Source organism: Parus major, chromosome Z (assembly GCF_001522545.3).
Source record: "Parus major isolate Abel chromosome Z, Parus_major1.1, whole genome shotgun sequence".
Taxonomy (NCBI): domain Eukaryota; kingdom Metazoa; phylum Chordata; class Aves; order Passeriformes; family Paridae; genus Parus; species Parus major.
The window spans coordinates 64,893,474-64,917,190 of record NC_031799.1 but is presented as its reverse complement, the minus strand read 5'-3'; the positions used below and the strand labels follow the sequence as shown (position 1 = coordinate 64,917,190).

The 23,717-nt window shown below is 38.2% G+C and overlaps 1 long non-coding RNA gene across 1 annotated transcript; it reads right to left on the bottom strand.

Moving 5' to 3' along the window:
* Positions 1-13,091: 13,091 nt before the first annotated feature.
* Positions 13,092-18,767, bottom strand: LOC109023009. The gene is made up of 2 exons (XR_002002499.1): positions 18,685-18,767; positions 13,092-15,567 (listed from the first exon to the last, which is right to left on the bottom strand). It is a non-coding gene; the product is annotated as an uncharacterized LOC109023009 (long non-coding RNA).
* Positions 18,768-23,717: the final 4,950 nt, after the last annotated feature.

The window sequence follows — 23,717 nt, the reverse complement described above, 5'->3', positions numbered from 1 at the left end:
ACAGATGGGAGAACCTGCGGACCGTCTCTTACAGCTGGTGAGGAAGTGGGCAATTTAATTTCTCTGCAAGCATGAAATTCTAGCATGAATTAATTTGCTTCATGCAAAGTCCTGCTGTTTTCTCTTCTTTCTTCAATCACTGCTTACTATATAAATTCACACCTCATGTTCTTTGATTGTTTAATTTTAGCAGGATTCTTTCATGACACCATTTGTAGAAGTAAGGTTTATTCTGCATTTAATACATAAACATATTTTAGCCCACGAGATCACTAGGGCTTTCTCAAGTTTGAAACAATATTATTCCAATTTTTTTTTCCCAGTGTATCATTTAACTGAATTTTAGAAACGTAGCAAAGCCATAATCCAACACTATTTTTTCAACAACTCCTACTTTCTTCAGTGGATGCCTTGGATTTCTAATGAATAAATTAACTCCTAAAGAAAAACAGGAAGTTCAGCTCATCTCAGTAAGACCCACTAAGCTACTTGGGCTAATTTTAGTATGTAAAGTAAGAAAACCAATAGGACTGGATCATGTTTGTTGGACAGAACCACAGAGAGACAACTACAAAGCTCTGGAAAAGCTTCAGAAATGTTTGGAGAATACAGATCACTAGAGAAAAAGGAATTTTTACGTGGTAAGCATCCAGAGAGTGAGAAGTTTCGGACTGTATATTCAAAAGACAATAATGTTACTGTTTTGGAGCACCTAAAAGAAAGATCTATAGGAACAGATTATATTTTGTCTGTGGAGAGAGACCTTTCCTATCAAAACCTAAGTAGCTCGAAAATGCTTACATGCAGATTTCATTATTTTAATAACTGAACTAAATATAGAAGAAAGATAGAAGCATATGTATAAAGCACAATGAATTCTCAACAAATAAAGTGAGAAATTACTTACGATAAATCATAAATTTAAACTAATTAGGTGTAGTATACTGATCATTACACTGGATTTCATAAACAAAAATTCACCAAAAAAACTCTTGCAATGGCAGCATTTTACATATCAGTAAAATGATATGCAAAATGTCATAGTACCACAGAATTTATTATACTCTTGAAACAGTGAGCCCTATGTATACAGAATATGATCCTGTATTACTGAAAGGTTCTTGTAAATTCCCCCTTTTTTGTCACTAAATAGTTCAATACAGCCCAAACAGTGGAAAGGCTGGTCATCAAATTGGTCAGTTTGAAATCTGTCATCATAATGTGATGACCATTTTTCATACAAGTCACTTCTCAGAGATTTCTGTCACTGCCTGGAGAATTATGTTTTTCTAGACCACTAGACAAAGTTATGGTTTTCCTTACATTGTTCTAACTTAAACAGCATCTGAGAAAATTTTCACTACCTAATGTAGGTCTCAGTCAGTCCTGTTGTTAGTAATTTTAGAGAAAAAATACTGTGTTTGACCTTCTCAACTCACATCATTCCCTCAACAGTAATGGAAAATGACCTGCTAATAAGCATCCATTTCCCTGCCTTGCAGTCTGAAATCAACAGTATGGAAGTGGGAGAAGCTGATAATATGTGGAGGTAAAGGGGAAACCTTTGTGAACAAGCAGGAAAACTGTATTAGGAATCCCCAAAAACAAAATCAGATTTCCAGCTATTGAATGAGAGAAGGAAATAAATATAGTGAATGAGAGAAGGAAAACAGCAGGAAGTTCCTTGGCTTACCTGATAGTTTTGGAGCTAGCTAAATTTAATGTGTCTGACTAACTCATATGGACTAGGACATAAATGGGATGTAACTTCTTCAAATTCAGCATTTTGCTGCCTCTCAGGTAACAAATGGTCCCTTGGTAGCAACACATTGCTCATACATTTACAGATATCTCTGGGCTCTTGCAAAGGTTGGATTTATTATAAGGGATGACACTGATCAGAGAATCACTGAATCAGGTTCCTGGTGGTTTTATACTTTATCAGTGGATGTTACAAAACATTTGGCCTGAAGCGCTGTAGATCTGATTTGTAAATAAATGGTAAGATATTTTCAGACTAACTTATGAATATATGTGAAGGACAATGCCTGCAGGAACAGAAGTGGAGTACAGTCATTGATATGTTCTGCTATGATATCTTAGCATCATTTTTTGTTTATTCCCCAAAGAGAAGCAGCGATTTCTGAGGTGAATGGGGACAAGAGATAAAAACAGAATTTCCATGAAAAGACCAGCTGTACCCTGAGAGGCATTAAGCGTAACATAGCTGACCAGTCAAAACCCGTTGTCCTACTACATCCTCCACTGATGCGTCCTCACTTCAAACACTGTAGATTTCCCTCCACAACATAAGGAGATAAAAATATCAGAATGTGTCCAAAGGAGGGCAAAAAAGGTGTTGAAAGGACTACAAAGCATGGCTTATGGGGAGCAGCTAAAGATACTAGGTTTTTTCTGGAGGAGTCTGAGGGGTGACCTCATTTCTGTTTATACCTTGGTCATGGTTTGATACTGGCCCAATGCAGGGCACCCATGAGAATTGCTCACTTGCTCTCTCCTTCTACAGCTGGGCAGTGGAGAGGGAAAAAATTAACTAATGCATCATGAGTGAGATAAGGTCCGGGAGAAAACACTTCAAGAGCAAAATCAGGCTCAGCTTAAGTTGCAAAGCGAATTTATTACTAGCAGAAGCAGAGGAGGATAATGAGATGTAAAATAAGCCCTTAAACCACCATTTTCCTCCCAACCTGTCTATCCTTCCCATGGACAACGCAGGGAGACCAGGCATGGGGTCAGCACACCACTGAGATTTTTTTCTACTGCTCCAGGAGAGGGTTCCCTCCCAGAGGAAACAGCTCTCCGGGAACTTCCCTGGCGTGGGGCCGCTCTCAGAGCAGCAGCCAAAGCGCAGCTGCTGCAGCGGGAGCTGCCCCCACGGGCGCACAGCGCTCCCCAAACTGCTGCAGCGGGGCTCTCTCTTCCACGGGCCGCATCCTCCAAGGACAGGCTGCTCCGGCCTGGAAGCAGGGCCCTCGCTCTCCTCCGGGTCTCCCACTGGATCACGGCCTCCTCCAGGCACCCACCGCTCCCAGGGCACCTCCCCCAGGGGCTGCGGGTGGATCTCTGCGTTCCCCGGGGATCCCCATGGGCTGCGGGGCGCGGCTGCTTCACCATGGTCATCAGCACGGCCTGCAGGGGAACCTCGGCTCCAGCGCCTGGAGCACCTCCTGCCCCTGCTTCCCCACTGACCGCGGTGTCTCCACCTTGTTTCTCCTACGTATTCTTACCTCCTCCTTTTCTCTGACTGGAAGCAAAGCCCACCTGAATTTGTTTTGATTTTCTTCTTAAATAGATTACCACAGAGGCGTTACCAGTCTTTCTCATTGGCCCAGCTTTGGCCAGCAGCATGCCCACCTTCAGAGACATCAGGGATTGCCTCTGCCAGACATGGTGGAAACTCCTGGCAGCTTCTCACAGAAGCCGTCTTTGTGTCCCCCCTGCTACTAAAACCAGGCCATGCAAAACCAATACAACCTTCTGTATAAATGGAAGGGAGCTGCTGATGTCTTCTCTGGTGTCGAGTGAAAGAACCCATGGCAATGATTTAAAACTGCAGCAGGGGAAGTTCAGATTGTGGATTAGGAAAAGTCTCTTTACTGAAGGATTGGTCAAGCAGTTGAACAATATTCCTAGGAAAATAGTCATGTCCCCAAGTTGTTCAAGATATCTTTGGACAACAGTTTAAATTTTAGTTTCCTCTGTGTGAAGTCAGAAGTTCCATGCTCCTCAGTTGGAAGTCCCTTCCAACTCAGGTTATTCTGTTGTTTATGGTTCTAAGAACTCTCCCACTCTTCAAAGAAAAGAAAGATCCATATAAGTGCCTGTGTTCCCACTTCTCTAAATAAACAACTTTGCTACTTTCCAACATTTTTCCATGTGCGTAGGTAGAACTAATCATCTCAATTAAGACAATATCACAGTGAATATACAAAAACATCCTAATTCTAGCATTTCTTACAATTCCCATTATTCTAGTGAAAGCTTGTTCCTGCTAGATGCACCATCTTTTTCTGTACTGTGTGTAGTATAGAGCTATTTAATATAACAGGACTTGGGACTTTAAATATTGAGCTGGTTTAGATACTTGCGGAGTTAATTTCTTCACTGCGCCTAGTGTAGGACTCTGTTTTAGATTTGTACTAAAAACAGTGCTGATAATACAGAGATGTTTTCGTTATTGTTGAGCAACACTTGCACAGTGTGAAGACCATTTCTGCTTCTCACCCCACCCAACCAGTGAGGAGGCTGGGGGTGCACAAGGAATTGATAGAAAAACAGCCAGTACAGCTGACACTGACCATGAAGATATCCCAGACCATATGGAGTCATGCTCAGTACATGAATCTGGAGGAAGATGAAGTAAAAGGGAACCATTTGGAGTGATGACATTTGTCTTCCCAGGTCATTGTTACCCATGACGGTGCCTTGCCTTCTTCAGGATAGCTGAAGACCTGCCTGCCCCTGGGAATGGGGGAATTAATTCATAAATTGCTTTCCTTTATTTGTTTGTGTAGCTTTTGCTTTACCTCTTAATCTGTCTTTACCTCAACCCATGAGTTTTTTTCACTTTTATTTTTCTCATTCTTTCCCCAATTGTGAGGGAGTGAGCAAGTGGTTGCCTGAGGCTCAGTTCTCAGCTGGAATTAAAGCACAATAAATATTCTTACATTTCAGTAAAAAAAAAAATTAACTAGCTCCTAGAACCAGTTTTGATTCCCTGGGAAGTTTATTCTGAACTTCAAAATGCTTTCCCAGCAAAAAACTATAGCAATTAAGATGGATGTCTCTGCATTACATAAAACAATGTTTAAGAGTCAAATGCCTACTCTGAGGCTATGACATTGGCCCAGAAGTATTCCTGTTCTTTGATCACCTAGCCTGTTGCAATCTTGGTATGAAAAAGGAAGGAAATAATTTGAGTGGCAGCAATTTGCAGCTGCTGAAAGACATAGAGCAGGAGCTCAGAAAGGATTGACAAATTGCTATAAATTATTTTTCACTGTTTGAAAAGGAGTCCTTATAGAAGAAACATGTTATGTTTTTAACTGATTGTACAGAGAAGGTGAGTATCTTCTTGCCATCTGCTGTATTTCTAAGTAAAGAGTCCTTAAGGATGTCACTAGTGCAACAGTAAGCTAGACTGCAATTAATCAAGAATTGCATGAGAAGAAATTATGTTTCACAATTTTTTTCCTGTGCAATCCATTTTGTGGCTTCAGAGCATGAGACTTTACCTCACAGCACCTTCGGCATTTTTCCAGAGAGCTTCTATTTGAGTAATTCTTCCGTTAGCATTGCAAAAGAGGAATGTAGCAGTTATGTCTCAACAGGAGATCAACGTTCAGGCCAGGGGAAAAGATGAAGAACACATTAGAAAATACTTCCCCTTTTGTACTAAAATTGATGGGGAAAGGGAAGGAAGAATGAATTTAAGTGATGCAACTGCCAGAAACTTATCAACTGTTCCTTCATGAAATAACTAAATTTTCAAACATACCTGTCCTGGGTAAAACAGAAGCAAAGTTGCATTCTTTCTCAAGAGGGGACATGGTCAAAGGAAGGAATGGACAGGCTGAATTTACTCAGTGATTTACTTAGTGATTATCTCATCATCTCCTTCAAACTCCAGTGCTCCTGGGAAAGCAGGTTATTACCTCAGATAGAGGTTCCCAGATTGCTCTTGCATCCTAATTTGCTCCTGAAATGCATATGATTTCCAGAATACTCAATAAAATGCACTGAGTATGTATCAGGATCATAATTCTCATATACCACATGGATGGTTTACAACTGAGTGGAGTAGCTGGTATGGTGATAGACTCCTGACATGAATTGCCTTTAATAAAAACAGAGAATTCAGTACAGAAACTTACCAAATTTTCAAAAATGCCCAGGAGAAAAAATATCTTTGTTCTGACCAGAACTTTGCAAGCTAGAGCATACTTAAGGCTAGTATATGGCAACCTTGAAGAGAAAGGATTAAACAACACTATTGTAATCCAACATGTCCTGGGGACAAGCAGTTTTGTGACATTCGTTTGCATTCTCTCTGAAGTGGGGATAAATAATACTTACTTTCCAAATCCATTCAGATATATGAAGTGCCTCTCTGAAAATCTTTTATAAAACTTCATACTTCAATAGCATTTACTTATTAGCATGAAATTGGCTCTCAAGCTGTTCTTGGCTTTTTCATGAATTTGATTTTCTGCCAAAGAAACATATTTTTTCTTCTGTTTAATTTGTCTTTGTCTATTTACTTTAAGGCTTGCCATTCTAGATGAAGTTCAGTCAGTTTCATGAAATTTCAGTTTCATGAAAATGCATATGTTTCTTACTTGCTGTGTGTGATACAGTTAGCTGTGCAAAAGGAATGTTATGTCAGTCAGCACTTTGCCACTCTGTGTGGAAGAATCCTATGCATTTGATTTCTCTTATTTAGTGTGGATGTGGTCCTTCTCCTTATAATTCTATTGTGTTAAAGCATAAAAATAGTGGATTGAAAGAAGATTAAAGAAAAAGTTTTTAGTCCCATGTAAAGTACCATGTGCTTTTATCTATCCTACCTTTACTTTTCTTTTTATCAAGATTCAGGCATATGATACATTAAGGAAATAAGCAACTTCTGCAGGCTAACCTGACTCTCTTGAGCAAGGGGACAAAGACATTTCAAATATTTGGTTTACACATAGATCTGCATTATTTAAAGTTTAATTTATTCTATCAAAAGAAAATGCTACCCAGAGCAAGACTCAGAGCAGCCACAGCTAGATGAGCACTTACACAAATGCACCCTGTTATAAAAGCTTGGCATGCTCCTGTCACATATTTCTGATGGAAACTAGGAGAGCATAGAAGAGACTCATTTATGTATTTTGTCTAACATTACACTTGGGGAATGTTTCCAATTAATATGCTAGATTTCTGGACCTATCTATTTCACAAAAAAATCATCAAATTTGGTCCAGAACTGATGTTTGAAAATCTTGTCCTCCCTTAATATTTATAATAGAGTAGAAGCTCTATTGCTAGGAGAATTTCTAGGATTAGCATTAGGGTTTAGATTTAGGGTTGGGCACATAGGCTACCCATGCTACTGTATTTCCCAAGTCAACAGCTGTGCTGAGGAAAAATATTTTGAAATTAGCATTTAAAGACTATAATAACACATAAAACCACTTTAGTGTTACACAGTTGTAAGCAAGGAGAGAATTGCCCTTATCTAAGTAATTAAACTCTTATCAGATTAGATATCTAATGCAACATACACAGTTTATGAAGGATATCTGCTGTGCTTAAAAAAGGGATGTCAAAAATTTATCAAGTGTACTATATATGCATAGCACTCAAATTTAAGTGTGTTTGGAATAATGAGATAAAAAATTTAATTAAAATAATAAATTAATATTATTTAGCCCTGCAAAACCGCTTAGGCATTGAATTTGTCTTTGAAATTCTATGTTACAAGCATTTTGCTGCATGCAATGTTTTAAAACAGGTCTAAAAAGATCCACATTGAGTTATAAACATAGGTAGGATATTATTTTAATTTGTAAAATTCTGAAATCAATGTTTCTCCCATTTCTAAATTAAATGTTAAGAAGTGATTGTACTCTAAATGTTATCTTACAATTTTTATTTTGTAGTGCATTAAGGAGAAAAGACAAGGAGGTTAGTTGAAGCTGAAATTACACATGGTCTTTTAGTTGTCTTGCAAACTTATGGCAAAGCATTTTATGGATGATTTATGCTCACTGCTTCCCTAGGCTTGGAAAAGATTAGCAGTCGTGCTAGCCTGCATAGTGTTTTCATCTGCTAAAAAGTATGCATTAGGAATTACATTTAAATGCTCACTTATTTCACGTGCTGGCCTGGAGAAGAATTCAATTGTGTTTGCAGTTACTGCTGTGTCAGAGGGCAGACTTCTCAGCACCCTTCTCCTTAGAAATGTAGCCAGCCTTTTTTTGTCAGTTGTGGATATAATGTATTTTATTTTTCCAACAGTAGAAAAGTGTTACAAAATATAATAATTTAACTATGTTTGAAAGGTATCCTCTTAATCATAGTGTACAAACTTGGATTTCTCAAAACGCAAAAGGTTTTACAATATTTTGATAGTTTTAATATCTGGAGCACATAGGGGCGTGTTGAAATGTGAATGTTTGGGGTAGGGGGTATGTGCATTTCCTCTGCCATCACAAGGTTTTCTTGGAATAGCTGCCTAGTCTGTATGTTTTTACCTTGGATAACTATCATCAAAACTTGTATCATTCCTGAAAAAAAATCCTAATTATAGGAGGAAAAAAATCTTAAATTATGTCACAAACTTTACCTTTCTAAGGTTTCATCTTCTGGTAAAAAAACATTTAATTCTGGTTGACCTACATTGTTACTGCCTGAGTGTGTAGCCTCCAAACAGCTAAAATACTTGCATCGGTGTCTGTGACTCAGTACATAAAGCATTCTCCACCAAATTTTCCCACACTTGGCCATTTTTTTTTTTCTTTTGGCAAGTAGAAAAATGGAGAACAAACCATAGGTGTGAGAGCTGTCTGTTGCTAGATATTCATTTCATCTCAAGACAAGAGAAGTGAACTGCCCAGACACAGCTCCAGGGCTCCAAACTGGTTGGTGGACCTGACTTGAGAAAGCTATAAACTTGTTTCTACAAAATACCATTTCTGGTGAATTATCAGTTATGAGGGGAAAATGAACCCCAAACCCTCAACTTTCCTTTACCCAGAATGCTCTGTCATTCAGGAAAAACAAAACAAAACCAAAACCAAACAAAAAAACCAAAAAAACACCAAGAAACAAACTAAACCAAAAAATAAAAAAACCCAACAAAAAAAAAAAATTTACCTAGCTTGTGCATCACACCTTTGATCACCATTCAGTGAACAGATATGAAAAACAATTAATCTGCCTCTATGCTTCATATATAATGTCATCCTAATTAGAGACTGGATACCCAAGCACAAGCAAATGTGTAATAAAAGTGTAGCAATTCACCTTCTTTGAAATCTCTGTATTCCCATCTCGCTGGCTCCCTGATTATTTACCTTCAGATAAGTTTTGGGAAATGTTGCTTTTAATCTTTGTGAAATACATCCATAATTTGGAGATGAAATTACCATCAAAGCGCTTTATGTTATCAAGACCTGCACAGAATTTGGAGCAAGTTTGATTGCTTGGTTTTTTGAGCAAGATGTTGGCAAAGATACTGATCCTATGTATTTTTTTAACTTCCAAGTAATAAAAATACTCCTCTAGACTGAAAATATCAAAACCAAATCTCTTCCTGAAACTGAATACCCCCTAAGCAGAGATCTCTTATGAGGTATCTTTGTAATAACCTCTGTTGGGTGAAATTATAAATCAAATGCCAGTGAAGCTCTATTCATTTTCACTTAGTAGCTTTCCTGCTTCATTAGCTCCTGATCCCTCCATCAGCTGAGTGATTTTCTGTTTCAAATATTAGATGCTTATATTTGTGCTATTGAGTTTTGTAAATGCTTAGAAGAAGGAAACAAGAGCACAGCTCTCTTTTATTTGCAGATTTACCTCAAGAAATCCACTGTGATTTGTTCTGCCGACTGCAGCTCTACTGCTGCTGGGACTGCTGTGATTTATCTTCCCATGCAGGGGTCTTTTACAGAAGCTCTAGGTGTTACAGAATGCATTTAGAGAGGGAAGAAGAATCCTGTGTCTAAGGAGCAAATTTGTATTCCTGAAGGACATAGTTGGATGCCAGTCTTTCATTTGTCTGATCTTCTTGCATAGTCCATCCCCTGTAACTATTCTGTCTCGGCTTCCTTTATTTGATGTGACAGCCATGATGGGATTGGAGTAGTAAATACATGCTATCAGTGCTTAAGGAATGTTTTATCCTCTTATCATCATATTTATCAGTTTAAATGTGACACTGGTTATATTCCTCTTCCTAGGCAGATAACATGAGCACAACAGCACAAATATCACCCCCTCTGTCTCCAGGCACAGTCCTGTGGTAGAGATTTGACATTTTAAATATTTGCTTCATATGGCTCAATGAATTCAATCATGAAGCAGTAGCTTGGGTAACAGCAGTTTGATATTTCCACATTGAACTGAAAAAAACCAGCTCTTTTTCTCTACTTCTTGCTACTAAAGTGATTGTAGGAACTGAACTAAACAGGTTTGTTGAGCACAGACTGTGGGAGAAAGCAGCTTCTCTTCTCTTAAGAAACGAGAAAAAAAAAAAAAGAAAAATAAAGAAAAGGCAAATGGAAGACAAAGAAACAATTCTGTGGCTTTGGAAAGAAGATCTTTTCAAAAGTTACCTAATTTCAAACAAGAAAAATAGTATTTTTTTTTCTCCTTTTTGCCCATTTTTTTAATGGGTTTTTTTTGGTTGGTTGGTTTTGTTTTGGGATGTTACCTTGGGCTTTGGTGGGGAGGGGAGATTTTTTCTTTGATTTTTTTTTTTTTCTTTCTTGTGGGGTAGGTTTGTTTGGCTAGGCAGAGGTTTTTGTGATTTTGCATAAAATCATCCACCTAATATTCTGAAGCAATAAATATTGCTGACCTGAGTACTAACAGTACCATTCACAAAGCTCTGCTCCTGGTATTACAAAGTAATTTGTAATACCTGGAAGATGCAGGACAAATCTTGCTGGAGGAAAATTTTTTCTCAGGGTCACACAGGTATTTTTTAGTAGACCTAGAAATGGAAAGTTAGTTAAGTGCCTTCACCACAACACATTTCCTTCCTTAAACAGACTGGCTAAGTGCACCACATTACAAATTGCTGCATTGGTCACCAAGAAATAAAGCATTTAAGGGATTGTGGAAGTTGAATTTCTATGGAAGTAGAAACATCGTCAGATTCCCACACTTTCATTAATTCTGCCTTCCAGTGTGGCTCTTTCTTATGGCTTCTCACCTAAAAAGACACAAATCCAGTCACACCATTGTCTGAGCAAGCCTGGGCTGTTTGTTTATTAGGACATTCTGGTGTAGGGATGTGGCTTCCTATGAGCCTGGGGCTCTACCATCTCCTAGGAGAGCTGGGCTGGTATAGCTAGTTTGGGGACCACTGAAGACTGTTGGAGCATTGCAGCAATGCAAATGTTGCAATGCTCCAACATTTGGTTGGTTTTGTGGAGTTCCAAACTCCACAAAACCAAAACCCCATGCAGTTGCTCTACAGAATCCCACTTTTTCTCCCTTCTATCTCCACCTCAGTGTATAGCAATATTTTTTAATTTCTACTTTATCTAGTTTTACTAAAAGAAGTTCTATTTTTTTATTACATAAATATTGGCACTCTATAATCACTTTTCCTGGGCAGAAGAAAAGCTGTGACAATAAGCCACCAATGAGGTCTTAGCTTCCATGTAATGGCTTTCATTTCAACATGGAAGCATTTATCAGTGGAATGTGCGCTGGAAAACAAGGTTCCATGGAGGGCAGCTGGAACTCAGCATTGTCTGCACTGACCTGCCAGAGGCTGCCAAGAATAGCAAAAAAAACCAGTTTTTTTTTCAGACCACCTGAGCTGCTGAGGGTTGTTTTCAATGATTTCTTTTAAAATATTAATTTCTTTCTAATAGAAATGTGATTATGGTGTCTGTCTGATGCAGTATTATCATTTTTAATTTTTCATTATTTCTTTGAAAGCACCTGGTAGAATACCTCTATATATCAGCAGGACACTGACAGCAATTTTATTTGCAATGCTCATTGTCTTTTCCTTCTTTTGCTTCTGTCTCAGCTGTTTCAATTTAATCCTCTGTTTCCTCTGGTAGAGTGGTTGACTTTTTCTATACTGCTGAGAGCCAGCCAGATGGTGTTTTGGGCTTTCTCCTAGAGAACAGATCTCATTAAGCCAGGAGTCAGTGGCTTAACAGGTCTTTATCCATGTTACCTCATGGTAAAGACAGAAAAGCCAGATCAAATAACCCAATTAGATTCTGCTCTTCAAGACAGCTTTGCATTTTTGTCTCATTCCTTCAGACGATAGTGTAACACATCTGATACTACATGTGTGTGTGTGTCTGTCCGTGTGCAAACACCCATGTGTGCCTGCCCCATGCCTTTTCCCCGTGAATGCAATTTTACCCTCCCATTTACTCTACTGAGGCACAAACTGCTCTAGCCAGCTGTCATATTACTTACTGAAGATGAAAAGTGCAGCTGAGTGAATTGTGTAACAGTACATCTGACTTCCTTATTTTTCTGGTTATTTGATAAATTATGGACTGTAGGAATCAACATCACATTTTCTAAGTTTTTTCCAGTGTTACAGAAAATATATTTCCATATATTTCATGTAGTGTGTTTTACTATACTTTAGTGATTTCTACTATATTTTAATGTTTTCTATTTGTGGCATAAGACCTAGATTTCATATTTAAAATTCATACATTATAAAAAGGTTACCAAGAGAGTTTTATTAATCTCTAATTTGTAAGACTTGGTGATATTCAGTTAGCGTCCAAAGCTAAAGTGTGCCTTAATGCGAGTAGTCAGCTGTCAGCCTTCTGCTCTTACAGAAACAGAGAAAAACAAACCTGTCTCACATGACGTATCTTTCAGGTACCACAAACTCTTATATATTTGATAGGGACTTACAAAAATGAAGAACCAGGGGAAGAGAATGCTTTCCATGTTAGAAATAACATAAAAAGTACAAAGCAAACAGGGAGCCTCCTGATGAAAAAAAAGGTTTATTCTTTATACTGGGGCATAACTTGCCTTTAATAAGACATGGCTCTGAGACAGCATTTTTTGAAAGGTCAGGGAATAAGATACTGTATTCGATACCAGAATATTATCCAAGTAATTTTCATGTATTTAATGGACATTGTCTGGTGATGGAAACTCTTTCAACAGAAGTTAATACTTTGCATTTACAAGACATCTGAAGATAAAGGCTTAAAGTGCTGTGAGCACATGTGCCTATTTCAATTTATCCTCCTGCAATTAGGTCTCAATGATGAGACTGTGGAAGGAAGAGGTGGGAAAGAAATGCAAGAAAAGGAAGTAAACAAAAGAAATGGTCATAGTAAAATATATTGATAAATTACTGCATTTTCTTCTTAGGAGGCTTACTCAGCATCCTGAATCATATAATTAATACACAATTATGTAACAGGTTCAGTAACCTGACTGTTCTGCTGCTGTAATCAAAGCGGTAGGACAGAGCTTGATGTCTAACAGAGACCTCCAGCTTTTCTCTCATGAGCTACCAGTAAATACCATTCAAGATAGCCACAGTGGCACACACCAACAAGAGCCATGCACACAGTGAACCCATCCTGGCATCAGCTCAGAGAAAACGGAATGGATGTTACTGTGGAAAGATGAGGAGAGGGAAGGGATATGAGGGAAGTGAGCAAGGCTGAAAGCTAATACAAAAAGCAGTCCTGCTAATTTTGGCCCAGTATGTTGGTTTATCCATATGTGTCAATGTGAGATGCCTCCACACAGAACCAATCTAGGACTGTGATAGAAGTATAAAATATGTTTCACCTTTAGCATCCACCATGAGTGATTTTTGGTATTGGTCTTTGTTATTGGAGTAAGTGGATGACCAAAAGATCCAGTCATATATATCATCTTTTGTTAACCCAAAGACACCTGGATAGTGTAAACCAAAGAAATCTACCTGGATAGCGTAAACCAAAGAAACTCTGGAGGTAGATGAGACTCACATTAACTAGAGTGTGTTTAAGACCATTACTAAATTCTTCATATTCCTGCATACTTTTGTCAGCTCAATGAAATCTATTTGCTTTTAAATCTACTTGCTTTTTGTGCATGCAGAAGAGTTTACCATCCCTCTTGTGATTTCTCCTTGTAATCTTACGGCTTCAGAAGAAAACTATGTATGTTGTGTAAGTTGCAGGTCTTGAAAAATTAATAACTATAGCAGTGCTTTTTCCTCTGCTGTTCTGAATATGAACAGAAAAACCTGGAAGTGAATCAAGTACTGGATAGGAAGAGACCAACTTAGATTCCCAAGTCGTTTCACCTTAAATTTCAGTAGAACATCAAGACAAAACAAAGCATTGATAATGTAATTGTGACAACACCATTAAAATGAGAACATAATAGCAGGTATGGATGGACACATGCAAAATCTGGCCATTTAGTGGGAAATGTGATTTTCTTCATGACTCATTCACCTATGCCTCCAAATGCCTTTAAAATTGATAGCCTGGTTAGCTCTCTATCACACTTTCAGGAAGACTGTCAGACCAGATGCAAATCTGTTGTGATTGCAGAGAGATGGGGCCTATGCCTGTAGGAGACAGCTTCACCCATGGATCCAAACATCTGCTCATTTCTGATGCCAAGTCAGCACTAAGATTCTTAATTTCTCATTGTATGAATGTCCTGCCCCCTAAAACCTCTCCACTATTACCAGCCTAATGTTATAAGCACTTGATCTTATATGATGAGTGCCAGGATGACCACCCATAAAAGGGTCAGGACCTGGCACATCAAGTAATGGGCCCACCCTGATGCTCTACAGATGGTGGATAACTAATTGCACAGTGCAACTAAGAACTCTGAAAATTTAGATCTTCTTTTTTTGATCTGTGTTCAATCATACTCATGAGTGTTCAGATACTTGACAGGTGTTTTATCACATTCAGAGTAGTGTAAAGGGTTTTGAAGTTAATTTTTTCTCCATTATTTTTCTCCCCTTCTTACCTTCTGTTTTTCTTAGGGTACCCTAGACTCCCCCAAAATGAAACAAATCACTCTTAATTTAACTCATATCTTATGTTTTGCTTTTATTTCAAACAATTAAAAGAGTGATATTTGTTTCTCTAGTTTCAAATTCCCTAAACAAAATCCCAAAGCAGGAAAAACAGACAATTACCTCTTTGCTTATTTCCTTACTTGCAGCCTCTAAGGCTAACACATTCATTTTACCAAGGCAATATTCTTTGTCTGCATTAAGTGGATTTAAGCCCTCAAGAAGCAATTCCCTAATCTGTAAATATCTATTTAACTCTCTGTCATTACTTGTAAAGTGATTTCAGGCTTGAACTGATTTCCTCAATGTTTCTCTGTCAGGAGAGATGCAACGTAAATGTTTAACAATGCTGCCAGCGTTATAGTATCTCCTCCTTATAAACTGTCCAGTACCAATTTGAAGTGGCCTGGTGGTTTTTTCGATCCTTTGATTAAGTGTTTCTGGGATAACATTTCAAAAGTTAGCAAAGGTCATATCATTAATACACAGGTACCTGGGTTGTGCACCCACTCCAACCCAACATGAAAAGCAAGCAGCCTCATGAACATGCAGATGCATGCAAAATATTTAGTTTCACAGAAGGAATTGATTGCTCTTCAATTGATTGCACATTGATTTTACTGCTGTAGAAGTCTCAGACATCCATTTTGGAATATTCTGAGAGCATCTGAGAGATGCAATAGGCAGCATCCCTTCCTAAAAACTTTTGCTTGCTAAAAACTATTCCTTTTGTTGAATGTGTTTTTCATAGGACTTCATCTTACTGGTTTTGACTTGCAGATATCTTGGTTGTCCTGCAAAGAAATTCACAGTGATTGTAAACAGAGCTTTGAAAGAGCAAAGCAAGGATCTACCAGATATAATCATTCCAGATAAGAATTGATGCATCTTAGGAGGTAATCAAAAAATTCAGAGTATCTCACTTTTTAATGCTTTTGTTAGCAAAATAACATGAATTTTCTCTGAGTTTAAATGCCAAACCAAACACTAAGATATGAAAAAGTTAACATATAAATGGCATAAACAGGAGAAGACTCAGAGTAAACAAGAGGAACAAGTTGCTTTAGACACTGCCTTTTCACTGATTTACATACTTGTGATACAGGCTTATTTTCTTGACTCACTACCTTTAAAATGGAGTAAAATGGACCAAATTTTTCTCTTCTCTGTTTAGAAGTTTCTTTTGAACTAAAATGAACATGTATGAGTTTTCAATAAAAAAATATATCTGTTGCAAAGACGGAATCCCTAAGTCCTCCCCCAGAACACAGCTATGATTCAATTTCAAAAATTGCTTGTGTTTAATTCCAGTTGGTATATAGTATACTTTTTTGATTGTTCTTAAAAAAGATCGGTTTTCTTCTCCATCATCCATTTTGTGCCTATTGGGACCTCAGTGTCTCAGAGGTTTCTGGGATTGTCTTCCATTGAGAAGCAAATACTGGAATATTTCTGTTACAATGATTTTTCCTAAGCTAGAATGACATTGTCCAACACATGCCACGTGGAAATGGCATATTTCTTGCTGCTCACCAGCTTTATGTTTTAAAAGTGGCATTGTGTTGAGTGGTTTTAGAAATATATTTTCTTTTCCTTTTGCAAATGACTATTTTAATGTGTAAGTTCTGTATTTCTACTGTGTTGTCTGTATTTTGATATATGACTTCTAAGATATGCCAGGTTTTCTTTCCTATATTGTAATGCTGAGTTGAATATTTTGTTTCTGTAAGTTTGTTGTATATTTTGTTCTGTATTCTGATTCCTCTATAAATCGTGTCAAAATACAGTAAATATTTAACTGTTACAGTTTAGTAGGGTAGGCAGTATTTAATACAGTCTTACAGACCTCTGTGACTTTACTGAAACAACTTTTACTAACATCTAATCTAATGAGATTCCTATGATTCACAGTTTGCATCATATTTCTGCAATGTCCTCCAGGTTCTGCAGGTTTGCAACATACTAAAATACAGCAACAGTGCAAGCAGTGTAAGAAAAACAGCTTTTAAGGATTTAGATTCTCTTTCTCTTCATCTTGTCACCATTTTGTTTTCAAACAAAATGTCTATCCTGGTCAATCAGTCAAAAAATCATAAATTTGGGATGGATGTTTAAATATTTGAGAGTAGGAGAAGACAAAAAGTCTTTATATCTGCCCACATCCTACATAACACTCAGTTTGAGAGAATTCTGAACCAGTGTGCAGGGTCCTGGAAGTGAATTGTAAATTACAGAATGACCTGAGCTGGAATTTGGAAATTTTCCAGTTTCCAGTTGACCAGGACATTTCCAGATGGCCAAGATCACCCAAAAATGAGTAAGAAAGGCCTCACAATGAAATCAGCCAGGTCTTTGGGCCAACATTATTTCTGCCTATTGCTATTTTGCTATTAGCACATTTAAAAAGTGCTTTTTACTGTCCCTCACAGTCCTGGTTTGCTTCAGCTCCAATAGACTTTCAAACACACAATTTTTCTCCCTACAGTGGTGACCAGTATCTCTATATGCCCCCTATCGCACATTATCTTTCCTTCAATGGCCATACATTATCTTGTTTTCACCTTAGCTCCAGAAGTGGGTGCCTGTTCAGCCAAGCTGGACTTTTGCCTGCTTGACTTCTAACATTTTGGAATTACCCATTCCTGTGCTTTTGGGAAGTGGTGCTTAAAAACTGACCAGCACTGATGGACCCCAGCACCCTCTAAAGCGTTTTCTCAGGGACCTCACTAGTTAGTTCCCATAGCAGTCTGCTTTCCTCTTGTCCAGGGTTGACATTTTCTGGCAATTTTCCTCTCGTCATCAGAGATTTCAAACTTGATACCTTCATGCTACTGTGGCCAAGATGGCTACCAGTCATGACTTCACTCATTAGAGCCTCTCTGTTGAAAAGCATCAAACCAAGAAGGTCACCTTTCATAGTTGCCTACTTTAGTACTTATACCATGAATCATAGAATCATACAATATTTAGGATTGGAAGAGACCTTAAAAATCATGTCATTCCAATCCCCCTGCCATAGGCAGGGACACCTTCCCCTTCACAAGGTGTTTCAAAGACCCATTCAGCCTGGCCTTGAACTCTTGCCTCACCATGCTCCAAGTAGACACTTTCTTCCTAATGTCTAATCTAAACCAATTATATTTCAGTTTAAATCCATCCTATACATGTCCATGCAAAAAATCTCCCCTCCCCTCCCCTCCCCGTTCTGCCAGTGACACCAGCCTTGGAATAGCATGTTAATCTATTGAGTCTTCTCATTCCTTTCAATATTCTTTGCTGCAGATGAAAGGTATGAAGAAAACACTCCCCATGACCCTGATCCTTCAGCCAATCACCTCAAGGCCCTAAAATCTCTTTTCATTGCCCAAAAAGCCATGGAAACACTTACAGTGCAGTAAGTTTAATAAATAGCAGGGGCATGATGAAGGCGATAGTGGATTCTCACACCAACAAATTAAAACTACAACTCTGTTTGGAGTCCTAACACAGAGTAACAGATTCATGTAAACTACTGTGGAGTTGTTAGAAATAATTTCACAAGACTTCAAGTTTGCCTCTGAAAACTCTTTCAATACTGCCCTCATTTCTACATACACCAGTGTAATGAGCTGATTCTAGGAAATTTCTGCAAATTTAGCATTTGAAGAAAAACCTGATAAATTTGATTTGCTGTAACTGAGTACAAGCCACCTCTTCCTTTTCTTTTTAATTACTCTTCCTCTCCTTTAACCCACAAGAGTGTCAAATCAGAGATTAATCCGAACTCCTGGCAGTCCTAGAAATGTCAAGCTTAATGGCATCTCGGCCATATAGGACTCAGCTCATGTTTCAGCCTTGTAACAGTCCATGCTTTGATATAGTTTATACATGCTAGACATACTTTATATAAGAAATTAGTGGTCCGTTCTCACCTTCACTCTCTCCTTCCCCTCTCTCCTGCTAGATTGCAGCAGTCTGGATTGGAAATAAGACCACGTAAAGAACAAATGCGAAACATTAGCAGGAAATGGGGTTCTATACTTCATTTATGCCCATGAGAAGTTAATGTACATAATTAGAGATGATTATCTAAACATTGACATTATTAATAATTGCAGTGTGGGGGTTTTCTTCTGCCAATAGATGCCTCACTCTGGTGCAAGAAGCAGAGCTGATTTTCAGGGGCAGTGTAATGATGTACCATTCCCCTGTCCAAATAGAAGCACTTTAAAACAGTGGAAATAGGAATGGAAGTAATTTGAAGGAATAGTGCATTGATATAGGCCATAACACTTTAACAAGGTTGTCGTGGTTTAAAACCAATAACTAAGAAAATTACTTATTTCTTGCTGTGAGATATGGATTAGAATAAGGGCGAAACAGGCATAAAACTTAAAAGGAATAAAGAAAGTTTATTGACAAACAACAAGAATAAGAACACTAGAATAAACTTCTAGAAAAACTTTTTCATCCCTTATCTATTTACTATTCTCTCGTTCACATGACAACAGAGACAAAAACTTTGGAACTTTGGTGGTTAAAACAGTCCCAATTCTTGCTACAGTCTTTTCACCTGTCTTTGTAGAGAAACAGAAGTTTCTTCCTGTTAATTTATGGAGTTTCTCACACGAAAACTATTTTTGTTATAGTTTTCCATTGCCCTGATATCAGCTGCCCAGAGCTGCTGTTATCAGAGCCCACCCCTCCCATTTTCACATCACTCTGAGATGTGTATGGGTCATGAGTCGAGGGATAGTATTTTTAAGGATGAGTATTCAAAGGTAAAAAAAAGTCTTCTTCATCTGCTTCTGTGAGCTTCACTAGACAACAGTTTTCTCATTGCCTCTCAAGGCTTCAAATCTCCCAGCACTTCACTATACCATAATTACTCAAGTTTACACTTTGAATACTTTATTCCTCCCTGCATACTTATCATGAATTAAAGGAGTTTTTTCCAGGACTTCATTGTCCATCTCCATAGTTTAACAGAAAGACATTTCAGCTAAATTAAAGCATCTTCTTAATTCTCTACCTTTCTTGAAGTTTCTTTTCTTTCTTGTCACTGGTAGTTTATAAAGTCTCTTTTCATGTTGATCATTCTCCTTTTCTCTCTCTGGATAAAAAAGTTAATCCGCAAGTCTCATCTGGGTAATGAAAGAGTTAAAATCTTGCCCAGGCTGTTGTAGGTAGTTCTGTGGCCTCGGCTGGTGCAGGAACTGGAGCCGTCTGTGATGGAAAGTCCTTCATAGCTGTTCTAAAGAGTGTGGTCACTGTTTCTGCTTGCTGCAGGTCTAGAGCTCTTCTCCTTCTTCACTCGGCAGTTTCTGGTGAATTCTATCACGGCAAAACCTGCAGCCAAGCCAGGAACCGGCCCGGCCCGGACAGGGCTCGGGACAAGCCCCCCGCAGACCCCATCTCCCAGACGGGAGATGCAGCAGGCCCAGCCCGGCCCCCGCCCGGCCGCATGGCCGGGCAGAGAGAGAGAGGCCGGAGCTCTGCTACCTCTCACCGCCAGGAAACAAAGAGAACTCAGAGAGCTCTGGTTTTACACTTTAAGGTAGGGTTCACAAGTTGATCCCACTTTTCAATGGCCTAAACTGCTGTCAATTCTTGGAAATGACTGATAATTGGTTAGGAGGAAGAACTCCCATCAGCCATCAGCACTTCTAACTTCCCCTCTTTCTTCAGCTTTGCTTTAAAAGTAAAGTTACCTCATGACAAAGGTCCATAGTACCCAAACAGCTACAGCTGCACCATATCCTCTAAGTTCAAGTATTTTCTTATTTTTGGCAACTTTTTCAGAGAATACTGTACAGAAACTGAGAAAGTTCTACACTTGCAAATCAGTCTTCCCCAAAAGTATCTGTTTCTTCTGTGAAAGCATGGTTTGCATTTTGACAGAAAATTCTGACCTTTTTTTTTTGCTATCTTAAGGAAAAGTTCATACTCTTCAGGATCTTGTTTAAGCATTTACAAAGTTTTTATAGAGGAAGTAAATGCACATGCACAAAGACTATTACAAAACTGTGCCCTGCAGAGACTGGAGCTGTTATTGCCTCTTGTCTCCTGAAAAAAAAAAAACAACAAAAATTATTAGTTACATGTGTTGATAAGAACCCTTTAAAGCCAACACCTTAGCATGATTGAGGATGCAAATTATAATTTCGTAGGAGGGAATGACTACTCCACATAAGTTGTAGAGGAACTGAAGATGGGCCACTGATGTTCCAGAAAATGCTGCTTATACACACAAGGTTCTTGGCACTGACTGATGAGCATTAAACAATGTAAATCAGAAACAAGAGGCTACATTGTAAAAAAAAAATCAAAAAAATCCAGTGAACATTGATTAACATACACATCCTTCTTTTTAGCTAACATTATCATTGTAGCAGTAAATATGGTGCTAAAAATAATTGCCTAGCAGAAAAATCTATGTGACATTAATTTACTATGAAATCTTTTTGACCTTTAACAAATGGGTGTACCATGCTGTGCTCTTTTAAGCATGTGAATCCCATGAGTCAAAATAGGAGAAGATACATCCAGTCAGAAAATCCTGGTTTATGCTATAATTAACCCCAATGCTACTCTCTTCAGCTACTGCTCAGAAATTAGGAAACTACTGAGCTTCTATCTGGATCCTAGAAAAACCTTGTGAATTTCTTTTTGAAAGAGAACTACAGGAGAGGGTGTGCATCAAAAAGTGCTGTTTCAAGTATATGTCATTATCAAGACATGTGGGGAACTAACTAGCATTTCTTTAATTAAAAAGAAAAAATATGGGTTGATTATAAAGCAGAAGTCAAAGAAGAGGAAGGAAGAGCTTCAGAAAATTATATTTAGAATGGCTTCTCTAATTTTGCTTGAAATGTTGGTAACAATGCAAGGGGAATAATATAGCTGTGATTCTATGCAGCAATATGTTATTTTTAGGTCATTCTAGCTGTGAATAAAGCAAGGACCTCTAGGGAGACTTCTCTTTTGTAGTGCTGGCCTTCTGCTAAAATACTTCTTTTCAGCTGTGGTGGCATGGGTTTTCTGCTTCCTCTGTAACAGTTCATCTTACTCTCTCAAAATATGATTAATTTTAAATATAGATATAGGAATAGATATGGTACTTATATCATCTCAGGAAAAGAGAAAGTAGCTGTGGTCTGAGCCAAAAACTGTCCTGTAAGTGGACAATTAAAAATATTCTAGGTCATAAAAAGGAAACACCAGTCTTATTTCTGATGTTACAGCACTTTATTTTTAATGAAAACACATGATATGTGTTTATGTTGGACAACATGATGTCCAACTGTATTTTCCTTGAATTTTTTTCACAAGTAGTAGTTGGTAATCTAATTTATTCCTAGCTATGGATAGTTTAATTTACTTCAATTTTTCAAAGAAAGTAGTATTTTCCTCCTCCTCCTCCTCCTCCTCCTCCTCCTATTTTTATGATTATTAAAAATAGGGAGTAACTGTAAGGTTAATTTAGCACTCTCATCCACAGCTGTACTTTCAAGGGATGGCTGAATCAGTTTGAGCAAGACAGGATGGAATTCAAGGCTAGAAAATGAAGATGCTAGATTTGCCTGGCATGGAACTCAATAGGCAAATAACAAATCTACAAAGAATAGCTAAAGAGCAAGTAAGCCCTGGGACTAAGATACAATTGTGAGATGTAAAAGATTCAAGAAATATGGATGCTATCAGTAGTGTTAGATGCTTTATTACCTTTGGAAAGCCATTTGACCTCTCATTTCAGTAGTTTTCTGTCTCTTTCTGCACGAGATTTTTTTCCTCCTGCTCTGTTTAAAGTAATATATTTCTGATACTCTATGAGCACTAAGCAGTTAGATCTCTAACATATCATGAACTGCAACTAAAAGCAAAAAAAGCTTAAAGATGACTCCATGTACTACAAAAGTGTAAAGATGTCAAATAATATTTTAACTATGGCTCTGCCTATATTCAAAGAAAATCATCTTCCTTTTCTCTGTTGCATCAGCAAAAACTTCCTCTGCCCCAAACAGCTTGGATGAGTAAAGTAAAATAAAAACCTCATCAATACGCAATTGCACTATTGGCCAGGCAAGCACATTATTAGGGAGAATGTTTATATACATTTTTTGACCAAATGGAAGTTTTTTGTTGCCAATTTATGAAGCCTGGAGATAGATATTTATAAAGCATTTTGAAAATATACCTCTTTTTCGAGACAGTGAAATCTACTACAGCCATATTTTGTTGGCCTCCTAGCTAGTTTTAGAGTTAATACTCCATTTACCACTACCCATTAATTGTAGGAATACAATTTATTCTCTGGATGTATGTTTTGCTTGCTACACCTATCTGCATTCACAATTGCTCGTAGTTAAGAAAAGCCTTCAGCCCTGGCATTGTTGCAATCTGCTCCCGGGGGACCCCTCTGTTCTACCCCCTGTGGTGGGAGCCCCGCTCTTCAGGGAACACGGGCGCTGGAGGGGGTCCTGGAGTGGATACAACACGGACTCAAAGTATCTAGACACAGGAGGCCCAAACTTGCACGGCGTAATCCCGGGTTTATTGTCTCGTCATCCATCCGGGGTAAGAAAGAGACCAAAATGCCCTGGGTCTTATCTCTTATACTAGGGGGCGGGGGTGATCGGGGGACACAGGGAAGTCACAGCCAATGGGACGGGGGGAAGGGAAAAGGTTCTCAGGTAGGAACTAACATTACACAGACTGAGGGTGGGTTTTACCCTTGGGATATACCAAGAATTTTAGATGCACTACAACATGGCATGACTGAGACAACCATAGAGTGGGTTTTTTTCGCTCTCTAGTTTTCCTTTAGGTACAACTGATGCACACACAACATACACACATGAGCACACACGCAGATAGGGATACATAATGAGATGCAGAGCACTCTCTCCATGGAAAATCTTGTCCACCTGATTTTCTATGTCCAATAGAAGAAATAAGAGGTATT